Here is a 15,145-nt window from a genome sequence, read left to right on the forward strand (position 1 = left end):
GTTTTCCCATATAATTCTAACTAAATTTAAGTACACTTCAATTATGTCTCCCGTTGCAACGCATGGGCATTTGTGCTAGTAATAATAAAGCACGGATTGACTTTGTCGGGTTCACCGTCACAATACGCTTTCTTCTTACGTCATAATACGCTTTTACGATTGTATAGATAAAATCGTAATATAAACGAGGTGGTACTATTATTGTATACGTTTCGACGTTTTGTTTTCTGCCTGTACGTCAAATTCGCACGTAAATCCAATTTGGCCCAACAACGAATCATCCATGAGTTTCTTTCACGGCACGGGCTATCCCGATCCCAGCCTCCAGGAGGCGACCGACCCCGGCGAGGCGGCGACGCTCAATCCGGTGATGCGCCGGGCGCCGGCCGATGCCGGCAAGGATTTGCCCCCTTCTCCCGGCCCACGTATCTCTCTTGCGCCAAATAGGGTTGGGCGCCGCCGCCGTTTTCCTGGTTGACGATCAACCATGGCTAGGGTTTTGGGCACCTCCACTCTGGCGTGGTTCCGGCACCTCCGGCGACTCCTCTCTGACGCCCACCGCGCCCCCACACGCAGCTCCGTCTCCGGGATGCTGCTCCTCCGCTTGGTGGCCATGGGGTGAGTTCATCCCCTGCCCTATCTCTCCCCCTTTCTCTCTCTAATATCTGGTTTGATCCTCCATGGTAGATGTGCAGGCAAGGATTGGATACTTGAGGAAGGAGGGGTCGACCTTGCCTTGCTGCAGCTCGGGACGCACCACCCATGGAGCTTCCTCCTTTCTGTCTTCAGGTGAGTTCGCCCCCTCCTCTCTCTGCTCTTGTTCGTGGCCATTGAGGCATTGTTCTTGGTTAGGATTTACCACCGTTTGGGCTCAATTGGCTACTGTTTGAGGTCAATTTTGTTTATACTGTTAAGTGTTGATTGTTTCTTGCATTGAACAGCAAGGTTAGACATGAATTTGTTAGTAGAATAGATCCCTGTCTGAACTGAGTTGTTAGTTCAATTGTCCAATCTTGAATTTAGGGAGCTGCTACTGAAAGATTTTTTTTCATTTTGTATGTCATGGGTTGGCCATCAATTTTATTAAACATCAAGGTTAACCACGATCACACGAAGCCGAAGGTGCATGATGAAAAATCCGTACGTGCATGCTCTATCCATCCAGAATTGATCCATCAGGCTGCTTCCAAAGCTAGCTTGATCATGCACTTGTGCCTCTCGGCAGACTTCTACTAACGTATGTGATACACAGTCCAGGCAAAATCACATCATACACCATGGAAGAAGTACTCGCGCACGTATTCCAGATCTACGACAAGAATGGGGAGATGGCCGGAAGTACACTTGGGCTCAATCGTTGACATGTGCAGGAGGGCAGCGGCCTTGTGAACCAAACGTGAGGATAACGGTACATGTGGGAATGAAAATATCTGATATTCGAATTAGTTAGATTACTTTCTGGACTCCTAGCAGTACACCTAAATTTGGGAGCTTATGTTCAGGGTAGTATTTTATTTTTTGAGAAATATGTTCAGGGTAGTAACCAAGTAAAAAACACAATTCCAGTGTGATCAGCTAATATTTTTGGTACATTAGCATCTATTTCTTTTTCTCAATCCATTGATTTTAGCTTGGGCAAGTGGTGTTTTGTTGTTTTACTGGCTGAATTTGCAGACCGTGCATGGCTCATGCATATTAATTCATCAATATCTCTGACTTTCCTGCAGTTCAAGGTAGATCATAGATTACATTTCTAAGCAGCTCACCTATATCAGTAATTGTATATTGTGTTTATTTGAATTAAAATGGCTTGTGTATTCTGCCGGAGTAGTCACTGGTCATATTAATTTCAAAACAACAATTTCTAATTTAGTATTGCGCTTGTCTTTATTGTTATGTCTGAAAAGAAGATTCCAAACAAAACCAAGTCACGGTTTGTGTTTATACACATTGGATAAAGGATGTTTCGATCACTAGATTTAAACTATAGGTTTTAGGATAAGTTGTGTTCTATAAGCTTGTTGTGATGTTAAAAGTTTACCCCTTCCTAGGTCATTGGAATCAAATAGAAATATATATCTGACTGTAGTAAATTAAACAGCAAATCGAGGAGGTCAGGGACCGGCTAGAGACCTCATCGAGCACCGCCGTCACCGGTAGTGACAACACAGTCGCTGTGTTTGGTCTATCCCGAGCCTCTTTTTTGTGGTTCGTGTTCTTTTGATATCCTCTTGCCATGATATTCTAGCTGGACTTCTGGTATGTGTTGTTGGAAATATGCCCTAGAGGCAATAATAAATGGTTATTATTATATTTCTTTGTTCATGGTAATTGTCTATTGTTCATGCTATAATTTTTTTATCCGGAAATCGTAATGCATGTGTGAATACATAGACCACAACGTGTCCCTAGTAAGCCTCTAGTTGACTAGCTCGTTGATCAACAGATAGTCATGGTTTCCTGACTATGGACATTGGATGTCATTGATAACGGGATCACACCATTAGGAGAATGATGTGATGGACAAGACCCAATCCTAAGCATAGCTCAAAGATCGTGTAGTTCGTTTGCTAGAGCTTTTCCAATGTCAAGTATCTTCTCCTTAGACCATGAGATCGTGCAACTCCCGGATACCGTAGGAGTACTTTGGGTGTGCCAAACGTCACAACGTAACTGGGTGACTATAAAGGTACACTACGGGTGTCTCCGAAAGTGTCTGTTGGGTTGGCACGGATCGAGACTGGGATTTGTCACTCCGTATGACGGAGAGGTATCTCTGGGCCCACTCGGTAATGCATCATCATAATGAGCTCAATGTGACTAAGGCGTTAGTCACGGGATCATGCATTGCGGTACGAGTAAAGAGACTTGCCGGTAACGAGATTGAACAGGGTATTGGGATACCGACGATCGAATCTCGGGCAAGTAACATACCGATTGACAAAGGGAATTGTATACGGGATTGATTGAATCCTCGACATCGTGGTTCATCCGATGAGATCATCGTGGAACATGTGGGAGCCAACATGGGTATCCAGATCCCGCTGTTGGTTATTGACCGGAGAGGCGTCTCGGTCATGTCTGCATGTCTCCCGAACCCGTAGGGTCTACACACTTAAGGTTCGGTGACGGTAGGGTTGTAGAGATATGAGTATGCGAAAACCTGAAAGTTGTTCGGAGTCCCGGATGAGATCCCGGACGTCACGAGGAGTTCCGGAATGGTCCGGAGGTGAAGAATTATATATAGGAAGTCAAGTTTCGGCCACCGGGAAAGTTTCGGGGGTCACCAGTATTGTACCGGGACCACCGGAAGGGTCCCGGGGGTCCACCGGGTGGGGCCACCTATCCTGGAGGGCCCCATGGGCTGAAGTGGGAAGGGGACCAGCCCTTAGTGGGCTGGGGCACCCCCCATGGGCCTCCCCCCTGCGCCTAGGGTTGGAAACCCTAGGGTGGGGGGGCGCCCCACTTGCCTTGGGGGGCAAGTCTCCCCCCTGGCCGCCTCCCCCCATGTAGATGGGTTCCTGGCCGGCGTCCCCCTTCCCAGGGGGCCTATATAAGGGGGGGGGGGGGGAGGGAGGGCAGCAGTACTACAGCTTTTGGCGCCTCCCTCCTCCCCTGCAACACCTCTCCCTCTCGCAGAAGCTCGGCGAAGCCCTGCCGAGATCCCGCTACATCCACCACCACGCCGTCGTGCTGCTGGATCTCCATCAACCTCTCCTTCCCCCTGCTGGATCAAGAAGGAGGACACATCGCTTCTCCGTACGTGTGTTGAACGCGGAGGTGCCGTCCGTTCGGCACTCGGTCATCGGTGATTTGGATCACGGCGAGGCCGACTCCATCAACCTCGTTCATTGGAACGCTTCCGCTCGCGATCTACAAGGGTATGTAGATGCACTCCTTTCCCCTCGTTGCTAGTATACTCCATAGATGGATCTTGGTGAGCGTAGGAAAATTTTAAAATTCTGCTACGATCCCCAACATGTGTTACCTCTAAATTTTTTCTCCAGACTAATTAGGGCCTGCTTCTGTGTGATCCAATTGATATAATGGTTGTGGCATGCAGCAGCTAGGCCAACAACAGAGCGAGGCTTAGCCCTGATGATGACTTGACAAATATGGTTAAAATGCTGGAGATGAGGAATGTAACGAAACTGAAGAAACAGGGGGTACTCTTAGCTTTAGTTCCTTATCATTTTTTATGTGCATTGCTATGTATCTGTATAAACTTGCTTCGGCCATTGTTGTCAATTGGCCGGCACAAGTATTGCATATTTCTAGCCATCTAGAATAAGCGGACGAGATGATGTGCATTCATTTGGTGGCACAAAATCAATTTCCTTTTCCAACTAATAGTACATACATTAATAAAATTACTGTGGTTGGCAGCTCTTCACTGCATGTTTTGAAATGTTTCGTGCGCTTGTCCCATTTAATCACTCACAAGGTTGCAACAGCATGCTAAGTAAGCATCCAATTATTCTATTTTTTGTAACAAAATTTTCTCTTGATCATCTCATGGAAAATGAATCTTCTTCAAACAAGACGTGTTCTTAATGGCAGTGCCCAAATATTACTTTATAGATACTATTCTGAGTTCCGTTATGTGCAGGCTTATGCCAGTGTCTAGCTCTTACAGCACCAAAGATAAATAAACTCACCAGAGCGAAGTGTTTTGAAAGTGGAAGGTATATAAAGGTAGTTCATCTACATAAGTTGTTTTTCACTTGGTTCCATGCAGCATAATTGAGGATATGCCTAACTACTGCTACCCTGATTCTATTTTTGTATTTATCTGATGTTCTTTGTATAGATATGTATGTACTACCTCCGTCTGGAATTAGTTGTTGCTGAAGTAGATGGATATAGACGTATTTCGGTGCTAGATACATCCGTTTGAGCGACAAGTAATTCCGGACGGAGAGAGTATCTTTTAACATAATCTGCTCCAAAACTCAGAAGAAGTTATCCCAGCTTTCCATCACACCGAATTACTGCATCAAGGGGTCTGATAGTATGATAATATCCTATGTTTGAACAAAGTTTATATTCTCACGCTCTCATTTTGTCATAAGATGTGAATTTTTCTCTCCTGTTGCAACACTAGGTCATTTGCTCCATGTGATATTGAGGTCTATGGTACAAGGCTCATAGCTTGTGAATGTTGTTGAAAGATATAATTTAGTTTTTTTATTGGTTTATGCAAATTCATGTCAAACCTTATGCCAATAGTTGATGCTTCCTGACTATTTGCACCAATGCCCTTCTATCCATAGCTGAATCTGGAGGATACATGAAGCGAGAGTAATGTTAACCGACATTGATGCATAAAGTTACTTGATCAAAACATAGAGAGTTGTGTAAGCCTTTACCGCATTCATGCATTTCCATGCTGAATCCAGCCTCTTCAATTGGTTTCCGCACGTGTACATAGAACTAGCGAGTATCCACACATGCATGTCTCATCTGAATCCGGCGTCATTAATTGGTCTTCTAGCCAAATTTAGATTTGTTCTAAGACATAGGTTGCTAAGTTGTTGGTGAGAGATATAGTACTTTTCATTTTTAAATTAGATGCATTTTCTAGAGACGTAGAACTGTTGAAATTTTAATTACATGCATTTTTTCTGTTGTAATTTCCAATTTAGTTTATCCAGTATTTTAACTTTGTGTCAGATAACCTTTTATTCCTTTTAGGTAGTTAGAAGTTGGTCACATACATTGTAATTCTTTTCCTTTCAGAAACCACCGCAAGGATGATGTTATTTTACATGTTGAATATGAACTATGCATTAGAAATTGACACATATATTTGGATGGCCATGTATTTATTTGGTTCATCGAAGCAATGTAGAACTCCTTGGTCAATTACAATTTGACTGGGAATTTCGTTCTACAATATTTTGAAATAGGTTTTCAATTAGAATCAATTTTGTGTGAATTATACTATGACAAAGGCATTTAAAACTTCTTACCAATTGAATTGCTGGAGACTTGCAGGGGAAGCACTAGGAAAATATTAGAAGCATTGCACAACATGTCTATGTTTGAAGCAACAAATTGCTAAATAGTTTTGTGCTCATAATGATATATTTTCTTACAGGATGGTGGCCACTAAGAAAATAATTATTAGTGCACATGCTTAATTACAACCAGAGTGAAGCTCGAGTTAACATTTTCCTGAATTTGTACTACTTAGAAATGTTTAGGTGTATCAGGAAGTAGATTTCCTAAATTATAACTTAATTTTATGTATAAATTCATTGATTACTACTATCAGACTATCTTTTTTTCTGTATAAGTGAAGTTTCACGGCCTCTACTTTTTGGTTATTTTTTCCGTTGTTGATGAAGGCACCCAGTTGTTCATATTCTGTGTACGAACCAGTTTTCTATTGTCTTCCTCTCATTATGTTCGAAACGTCTTTCCTTGATAATTGGTTATTGTCGATATTCACCTATTTTGATCATCGCTATAATACGTACCCCGTTATAACGCACGGGCAATTTTCCTAGTATATATATATATAAATTAAAGAGAGATTTCTGGGGAACTTAAATTTTCCTTTAGGATGCACGCTGAAGCATTCATTCAGCTAAGGAACTGAATATGAACAGCTAACCAAAAGCTGGCCCAACTCAATTATCTGCACTAGAATTTGGACGACAGCAAATACAGACCAACAACTTCGAAGGGCAAGCAACGCCAAGGTCGGCGGGCTGCCATCGCACAAGGGTGGGACGGGCAGCGCCAAGGCCATCAGACTCATCGTCGCGTCGGAGCAGACGGGGGCGCCGGGTGATCGTTGCCTGAAGTAGCGCTGAGGCCGCCGGTTCTCCGTTGCGCACCGAGGCAGCAAGATCACCATTGCGTGGTGCAGCACCCGCCATCGCGCGGGGGCTCGCCTGGTCGCCGTTGCATAGGTCAGATGAGGCGGCGGCGAGATTTGTGTTAGAAATTGGAAGGATAGGAACGGGTAGAATAAGACAGGGGAGTTACCTAATTACTGAGAGAGGGGGGTATGTGAAAAATGGAGTTAAGTGGCTGGTTAGTTGTGACGCCCGGATAATTAAGCTACAGTAATCCCACGTTAACGAGGCCACGTAACCTCGGTTACTGTTGATAATCACATGTTAGTCCAAAACATTTCAAATTCAAATTTTAATAAATGGCAAACAACCAAAGTTTTCAAATATTAAAACAAAAGTGTTCGGTTTGTGCCAAATATTGCACAGGTAATAATAGTGGAGAAAACTCATTTTTAGAAAATGCTAAAATGCTCTAAAATAAATTAAACCAGAAAAGGAAAAATAAATAAAAGAAAAAGAAATACAAAATAAAATAAAATAAAATAAAACAGAACCCCCCACTGGGCCAACCGGCCCAGCTGCTAGCCAGGCCAGGCCCAGGCCGGCCACCCCCACTCCCCCTAACCCCCACCCCCTGGTCAAACCCTAGCCACTACCGCACAACCCCCCACCCACTCCCCCACGTCTCTCTCCCCCTCCCAGATCCAGATTGGGATCGGGGGAACGAACCCACGGCTGCGCCCGAGCCCGACGCGCCCCCGCCGCTCGACGCAAACGCCGACACCGGAGCCGTCCCTCGCCGCAGCCGCTCGTCTCCCCGTCGCTCGGCCGTCCTCGTCCTCCTCTCCGAACGGCCTCCACGAGCCCGCGCCGCCGACTCGCCGGACCGCCACCTCGCCGGACTGCCTCCCCGTCACCCTCGCGTCCCCGTCGTCCTCCCCACGCCCCACTGCCTAGACCCCACGGCCCCGTGGTGAGGCCCCGACATCTCCTCCTCCCCCTGTCTCCGTGCGCACGTATGTGCACGCGCTCACGCGCCGTCGCCCCTCGCCCGTGCGCTCGCCTGCGCTACCACGCGGCCGCAGCCCCTTGCGCGCCCCGCATCGCCTATTCCACGTCGGCCGCCCCGTGGCCTCACCACCCCTCGCTGCAGCTCGCACGCGAACCCCGCCGATGCGCCTTGCCTCGCCCACCTGCGCCGCGGCCTTCCCACCGCTCGTCGCTGCTCCTGCCGCTGCACATGCCGCCACCGCCGCTGCTTAGCGCCGCCTCGCCTCCACTGCTGCCCGTCGCCGCCTCCCTGCCGCTAGCCCCGCACCGCTCGCCGTTCGGGCGAAACCCGCACGCCCGTGACCCAGCGCCCGTAATCCGCTATGGCCCCTGTGCCACTGACACTAGGGGCCCACCCCCTGGAACGGTTAGAAAAAAGGATTTATATAAAAAAGAATTAGTAATAATAAAAATAAATTTAATTAATTAATTAATCAATTAACTAAATTAATTAAGTTAATTATTCCTATTTAATTAATCTAATTATTAACCTGTTAGTTTAAATAAACAGTAATTAGTTTAACCTAAACCCTAATTAACCTAACAGTGTATGACATGTGGGTCCCATTGGGCCCACACGTCAGTTTGACCAGTCAACACCTCTGTTGACTGCTGACGTCATGATGACGTCAGCAAACACTGTTCTGAATAATGTTGAATTAAAATATTTAAATTAATTCTAAAAATATTTTAAATCTTTAAAAATTAATATAAAATAATTCGTAGCTCGGATGAAAAAAACTTTGTACATGAAAGTTGCTTAGAACGACGAGACGAATCCGGATACGCAGCCCGTTCGTCCGCCACACACCCCTAGCATAGAGAACACACAACTTTCCCCCTCCAGTTCATCTGTCCGAAAACGCGAAACACCGGGAATACTTTTCCGGACGTTTCCCCCCTTCGCCGGTATCACCTACTACCGCGTTAGGGCACACCTAGCAACGCTCATTGTCATGTCATGCATCGTCATGCATATGTTTGCATTATATTTATTGTTTCTTCCCCCTCTTATCTCGCTAGACACCGAGACCGACGCCGCTGCTACCCAGTACGACTACGGTGTTGACGACCCCTCCTTGCCAGAGCAACCAAGCAAGCCCCCCTTTGATCACCAGATATCGCCTATTCTTGCCTCTACTGCTTGCATTAGAGTAGTGTAGCATGTTACTGCTTTCCGTTAATCCTATCCTGATGCATAGCCTGTCCTTGCTACTACTGTTGTTACCTTTACCTGCAATCCTACATGCTTAGTATAGGATGCTAGTATTCCATCAGTGGCCCTACATTCTTGTCCGTCTGCTGTGCTATACTATCGGGCCGTGATCACTTGGGAGGTGATCACGGGTTTATACTATATACTTTATACATGATACATGTGGTGACTAAAGTCTGGTCGGCTCGTGGAGCACCCGCGAGTGATTCACGGATTGGGGGCTGAAAGGACCTTTGTCCCGACGGCCCTCTGGGTGGATCTTTGTGGCGGAGCGACAGGGCAGGTTGAGACCGCCTAGGTGAGAGGTGGGCCTGGCCCTGGTCGGTGTCCGCGGTTACATCAATTAACACGCTTAACGAGATCTTGGTATTTGATCTGAGTCTGGCCATTTGGTCTATACGCACTAACCAACTACGCGGGAACAGTTATGGGCACTCGGCGTCATGGTATCAGCCGAAGCCTTCGTGACGTCAGCGACTGAGCGGCGCGTGCCGGATTGGACTGGAACGCCTGCTAGGCTAGGTCTGCTTCTAGCCGCGTTCGCAACGTCCAGGTGAGCAACGGGCGATGGGCCCAGACCCCTGCGCCATAGGATTTAGACCGGTGTGCTGACCTCTCTGTTGTGCCTAGGTGGGGCTGCGACGTGTTGATCTTCCGAGGCCGGACATGACCCAGGAAAGTTTGTGCAGCCATATGGGATCAAGCGTGTTGGGTTATGTGGTGCACCCCTGCAGGGAAGTTTATCTATTCGAATAGCCGTGTCCCTCGGTAAAAGGACGACCCGGAGTTGTACCTTGACCTTATGACAACAAGAACCGGATACTTAATAAAACACACCCTTCCAAGTGCCAGATACAACCCGGTGATCGCTCTCTAACAGGGCGACAAGGAGGGGATCGCCGGGTACGACTATGCTATGCGATGCTACTTGGAGAACTTCAATCTACTCTCTTCTACATGCTGCAAGATGGAGGTGGCCAGAAGCATAGTCTTCGACAGGATTAGCTATGCCCCTCTTATTCTATCATTCTGCAGTTCAGTCCACCGATATGGCCCTTTACACATATACCCATGCATATGTAGTGTAGCTCCTTGCTTGCGAGTACTTTGGATGAGTACTCACGGTTGCTTTTCTCCCTCTTTTCCCCCTTTCCTTTCTACTTGGTTGTCGTAACCAGATGCCGGAGCCCAGAAGCTAGACGCCACCGTCGACGACGACTCCTACTACACTGGAGGTGCCTACTACTACGTGCAGGCCGCTGACGACGACTAGGAGTAGTTTAGGAGGATCCCAGGCAGGAGGCCTGCGCCTCTTTCGATCTGTATCCTAGTTTGTGCTAGCCTTCTTAAGGCAAACTTGTTTAACTTATGTCTGTACTCAGATATTGTTGCTTCCGCTGACTCGTCTATGATCGAGCACTTGTATTCGAGCCCTCGAGGCCTCTGGCTTGTAATATGATGCTTGTATGACTTATTTTATTTGTTGAGTTGTGTTGTGATATCTTCTCGTGAGTCCCTGATCTTGATCGTACACGTTTGCGTGTATGATTAATGTACGATTGAATCGGGGGCGACCAAGTTGGTATCAGAGCCGACTGCCTGTAAGAATCCCCCTTCCACACTCCTTGGCCGAAGTCGAGTCTAGACATTGCAAAACTTTTACTAACATGGTTGTGTGTCTTACGGGCCCACGTCGCCATTTGGGTGGTATTAGGATCTTTTATTCCTCGTCTTTACTTTGGGATTCTGATCTCTCTCCTATTCGGGTTTAATGAATTTACTAAAATCTAACTTTAGGATCTCGTTACTACTTCCTCTCGGAGAACCCCTCACTCCAGATGATTGTTCCGTGCACCAGAAGAATTCAAAGATACTCTCTGATATTCTCTCGAGACCTTGTGCCTGTGGCTTTTGCAATTCCCTACCACCGAAACTTCCCTATGGATAAATACTTACACCTGTCGTTCTTACTTTTATTCCCAGTCGATCTTGTTATTACAAGATACCTCGGAAATTCTCTTTATTGTTCCAAGAATACTTTGTGCCTATTGCCTTGCAGTTCATTACCCACATAAACACCCCTATGGATAATTTCTCGCACTTACCGAGTATCCTCTCATCCCCAGTTGTTCAGGTGTTCACAAAAGTCTTCGAAATATTATTCGATCCTCTGAAAATCCTTAGCAGCTTGTTGCTCTACAAATACTTGACTGCTTGCATTATGGATGCTTTCCATATGGCTGGCAATATTCATTAGTCTCCTTTGACACCGTCATTTTGATCCTATTGATTCAACATGAGTGCGAAGGCACGTAATCATCAGTTGATCCTTTTAAATTATCTTTCCGGCTCAGATGTCATTTTGAACATGAGCTGGTTATCGACCCTTCAAATAGCCGTCGATTGTACCCCTAAGTCTATTCAACTTATCCGTTCTTAATCAGACCGTTGGCTTCCGATCCCTTGATTTGGAATGATAATTCCTTTGCAATTGAGCTTTGAATTAGTCAGTTGTTTTCTATCATCTGATCTCCTTGCATTCTTTCTTCTTCTGGTTGAGTACCGATGCTCACATCAGATCCCTTATGGACCACCAGATCCTTTGTTGGATTTTATTCGACAACATCCTTCATATTCAATAACCTTGTGAACCTTTCCTCGGATACATAATGCCTTTGGTAAATTGTATCCTCTGCTTTCTAGACCATGCTCTACATTTGAGTTTGTATTAATTACTTCTAAAAGATTGTGGTATATGTTCCTAAGATACCCCGATGGGTTGAACCTATGCCTTTCTAAATCTGTGTGAACCCGAAAGTTTTCACGGGTCATACTCCTCTGTTAATTCCCCAGGTAGGTTTCCACAATCAATTCATTTTTAATAAGAGCGAGAAGTGAATGAAAGGTTATGCATTGAGGAAGTGGGAGTCGACCTTGAACTTTGTGTTCATGCCCATGGACACGATGTAGATCCTATCGTGGAAGCTTCTTGTAATAGTAACTATTTCCTTGATAAATATCTTTTGATATCGGTGAATTGATCCTTTGCAATCGTGGTTCCGACCATGTTCTCCTTTAAATACCTTTTCTCATGCAAGTTTAAGCACTTGTTTTCCCCAGAGCAGTACCCCAATCCAACCTCTACTTTGATCTGTGGTCGAGTATTACCCCCTGGTGTCTCGATATTATCAGGGAACTGCATAACTTCTTATGAGTTCTTCATCAAGTACTGAATTCTCATTGATTCCATTTTTTACGAGCTCTGAGTTATTAAACACTCAAAGACATCGATAACTGAATCGAGTCCGCACCGCGATTAAACAACTCATGGTAACCTTCATTACTTACGAGTTTAAACTCGATCACGTCATTCCTAGCCTGCTCGGCTATGTCATTATCGTGCCGATTTTAACTGTGCTACCTGGTCCTTAATCCCGAAGCACAACTTTCGACTGTGAGCTAATCTTACGTCGATCTTCCTCGTCATATCATTTCTCCTTGAACAACAAACTTGATTCCGAGTTTGTGACCTACCCGTGGTTCCAATAACCTTTCACTTCATGATTCATTTGACTTGATGTCATCGCCGATCGATTACATCTTCATGAAATCTCTCGACAAATGTGTCGTGATCATCATCAGCATTCTGAGCTCTTCCAAGATATCAATTGAAGATGAGAAATACCATCCTTGCCCTCGATGATTTGTGTTATCATCGACCACCTTATTGCCTTCCGTTCATCACAAACTTGTTCTTGTTATGGATGCAACTTGCTATCCAATTTGTATTATGTTATACCTTCAAGTATTACCATCTTTTATGTCAAGGATGTTGCGAGGATTGCTCCACCTCTTAAGAATTCTTGGAATAGTGATACTTCTCACCATCACCATTCTTTCTTGGTTCCCGTGTTGATTCTAACCGGGGTACCAACAAGTGAACGGTGTTGTTTGGATTCTGTACCTCTGGCAACCCTGATGCTTTGAAGTTAATGATCGACAGTTCATTCTTAGACCAATGGTTATCGAATCACCATTCTAACATTGATCGTGCTATCGAGCCCATATTTCGGGTGCAACTTTCAACCAATATTTAAATATGTATGTTTTCCTCGAGCATAAATCATTATATCATTTGCTCTGGCAAATGATATCTCCTTGTTCACATAATTGTGGAAATCCATCTTTTTGGAAATCTCGATGAGTTGTCGCTGAGTCCATCAGCCACCTCCTCATCTTCTCCTTAGTTTAATGATGAACTCTTGTTTCGGAACTCACTCCCATAGTTCATTCCCCGAGTCTGAGGTATCCTGACACCAATCAGATCTGAATCTCGGTCAGATATGATGGTTGGAACATTTTCCAAGAGTCATAACATTGGTCTTTATATCACCCGGTAAGGTGATGTCATGCCTAGCACACCTGACCGGAGGACCTAGTGTTATAGTTTCCTTCTTAACAAGGTTAACCATTTTTTCCGTGAGGAAATTGAATGCCTTGTTTAATAAGTTTATCCTGATGGATCCTTTGTGTATCCAAGGTCTGACCTTTGCTTGAAGACCTTGTCAATGCTATCTCCAAGCATGTCTGTGGTACTCCGATCATCAATAATAACATTTGAAGTACAATGATAAATTTTCTTTATCAAATTTATCCAAACACCCTTGTTTGGGTAATGTCATGAAATTCCTCTCCCCTTACCTAAATGGTTTTCTACTTCATATCCTGCCATGGATATCATGCTCTGCCTGCCCTTGGAAAGGATATACCCCCTGAAATATGTGTTTAAACACATTTTCCTTTGCGTGGTTCTGTTTAATCTGTAGAACATATTTCCTTTCCATTGTTTTGTTTAACCTTTCCTGTGATCTATATGATCTAAGCAGTAATATTCTCTGCTTATGTAAACACCTTGGTGTACAACTGTGTCAGTAAGACTGTGTTACTATTGTTGATGACATTTCATAACCACCGATGGACGAGAACTTTGCCTATTGGTCCGCCTCGTTTCAACGAGTACGAAAATAGTTCTCTTCGTCCCTCGCCCTTGGTACCAACGATGCTGCCAACATAACTGACCGGTTATTCTCTGACATGCCTTGCTTACATGATCGTGCAAGACGTCACCCCTCTTCCTACTTTTAACCCACATGGTGGACCCATAACCCACAGTTCCACAGGATCGAAACCTGACTCTCCTTTACACCCCCTGTTCCCAAGGTTGTTCCTCGCGTGTGGCCTCGTATGTAATTCACGGGCCACCTTCCTAGTGATCTATTTTCGGAACAGACGCAATACTTAATCTCGTTGCTCTGGACCCCTTTCGCATTTGGTTTCAGACGTCGAACCATTGCCTATCCGTTTGAAACTTCTCATGGTACCTTCTTACTTTGCTCTCGATATCTTCTTAAGTTTCAATTCGAGAGACACTTATGCTACTTCCCCCGAGTTAACCGTCTGATGCTCAATCCTGTTAGAATCCGTCCTTATAGAGTTTCCCCTCTTAACCTTTCGTAAGTACGGTGAAGATCCTGAAGAAAGGATGTCGACTTCATCATGATGACCTGCAGCAGAGAAATGAAGACGTCAACGTAGTGGTCTACCTCTTCGAGAAGAGTAACCAAGACCAAGAAGGATCGTTAGAATTTCGTAACCTAGTCTTTTCCCCTTACTCCCCTCTTAAATCTCGGGACGAGATTTCTTGTAGTAGAGGAGAATTGTGACGCCCGGATAATTAAGCTACAGTAATCCCACGTTAACGAGGCCACGTAACCTCGGTTACTGTTGATAATCACATGTTAGTCCAAAACATTTCAAATTCAAATTTGAATAAATGGCAAACAACCAAAGTTTTCAAACATTAAAACAAAAGTGTTCGGTTTGTGCCAAATATTGCACAGGTAATAATAGTAGAGAAAACTCATTTTTAGAAAATGCTAAAATGCTCTAAAATAAATTAAACCAGAAAAGGGAAAATAAATAAAAGAAAAATAAATACAAAACAAAATAAAATAAAATAAAACAGAACCCCCCCACTGGGCCAACCGGCCCAGCTGCTAGCCAGGGCAGGCCC

General features: G+C 44.9%; 1 long non-coding RNA gene across 2 annotated transcripts; it reads left to right on the top strand.

Moving 5' to 3' along the window:
• The first annotated feature begins 799 nt into the window (after positions 1-799).
• Positions 800-6,157, top strand: LOC109754388 (uncharacterized). 2 transcript variants are annotated; one of them, XR_005768962.3, is made up of 4 exons: positions 800-1,396; positions 2,102-2,259; positions 4,064-4,462; positions 4,610-6,157. It is a non-coding gene; the product is annotated as an uncharacterized lncRNA (long non-coding RNA). The 2 variants fall into 2 exon arrangements; XR_005768961.3 differs by lacking the exon at positions 4,610-6,157 and having other exon boundaries at positions 800-1,140; positions 1,253-1,396; positions 4,064-4,398.
• The last annotated feature ends 8,988 nt before the right edge of the window (positions 6,158-15,145 follow it).

The sequence above is a fragment of the Aegilops tauschii genome, chromosome 2 (genome assembly GCF_002575655.3).
Source record: "Aegilops tauschii subsp. strangulata cultivar AL8/78 chromosome 2, Aet v6.0, whole genome shotgun sequence".
NCBI classification, from domain to species: domain Eukaryota; kingdom Viridiplantae; phylum Streptophyta; class Magnoliopsida; order Poales; family Poaceae; genus Aegilops; species Aegilops tauschii.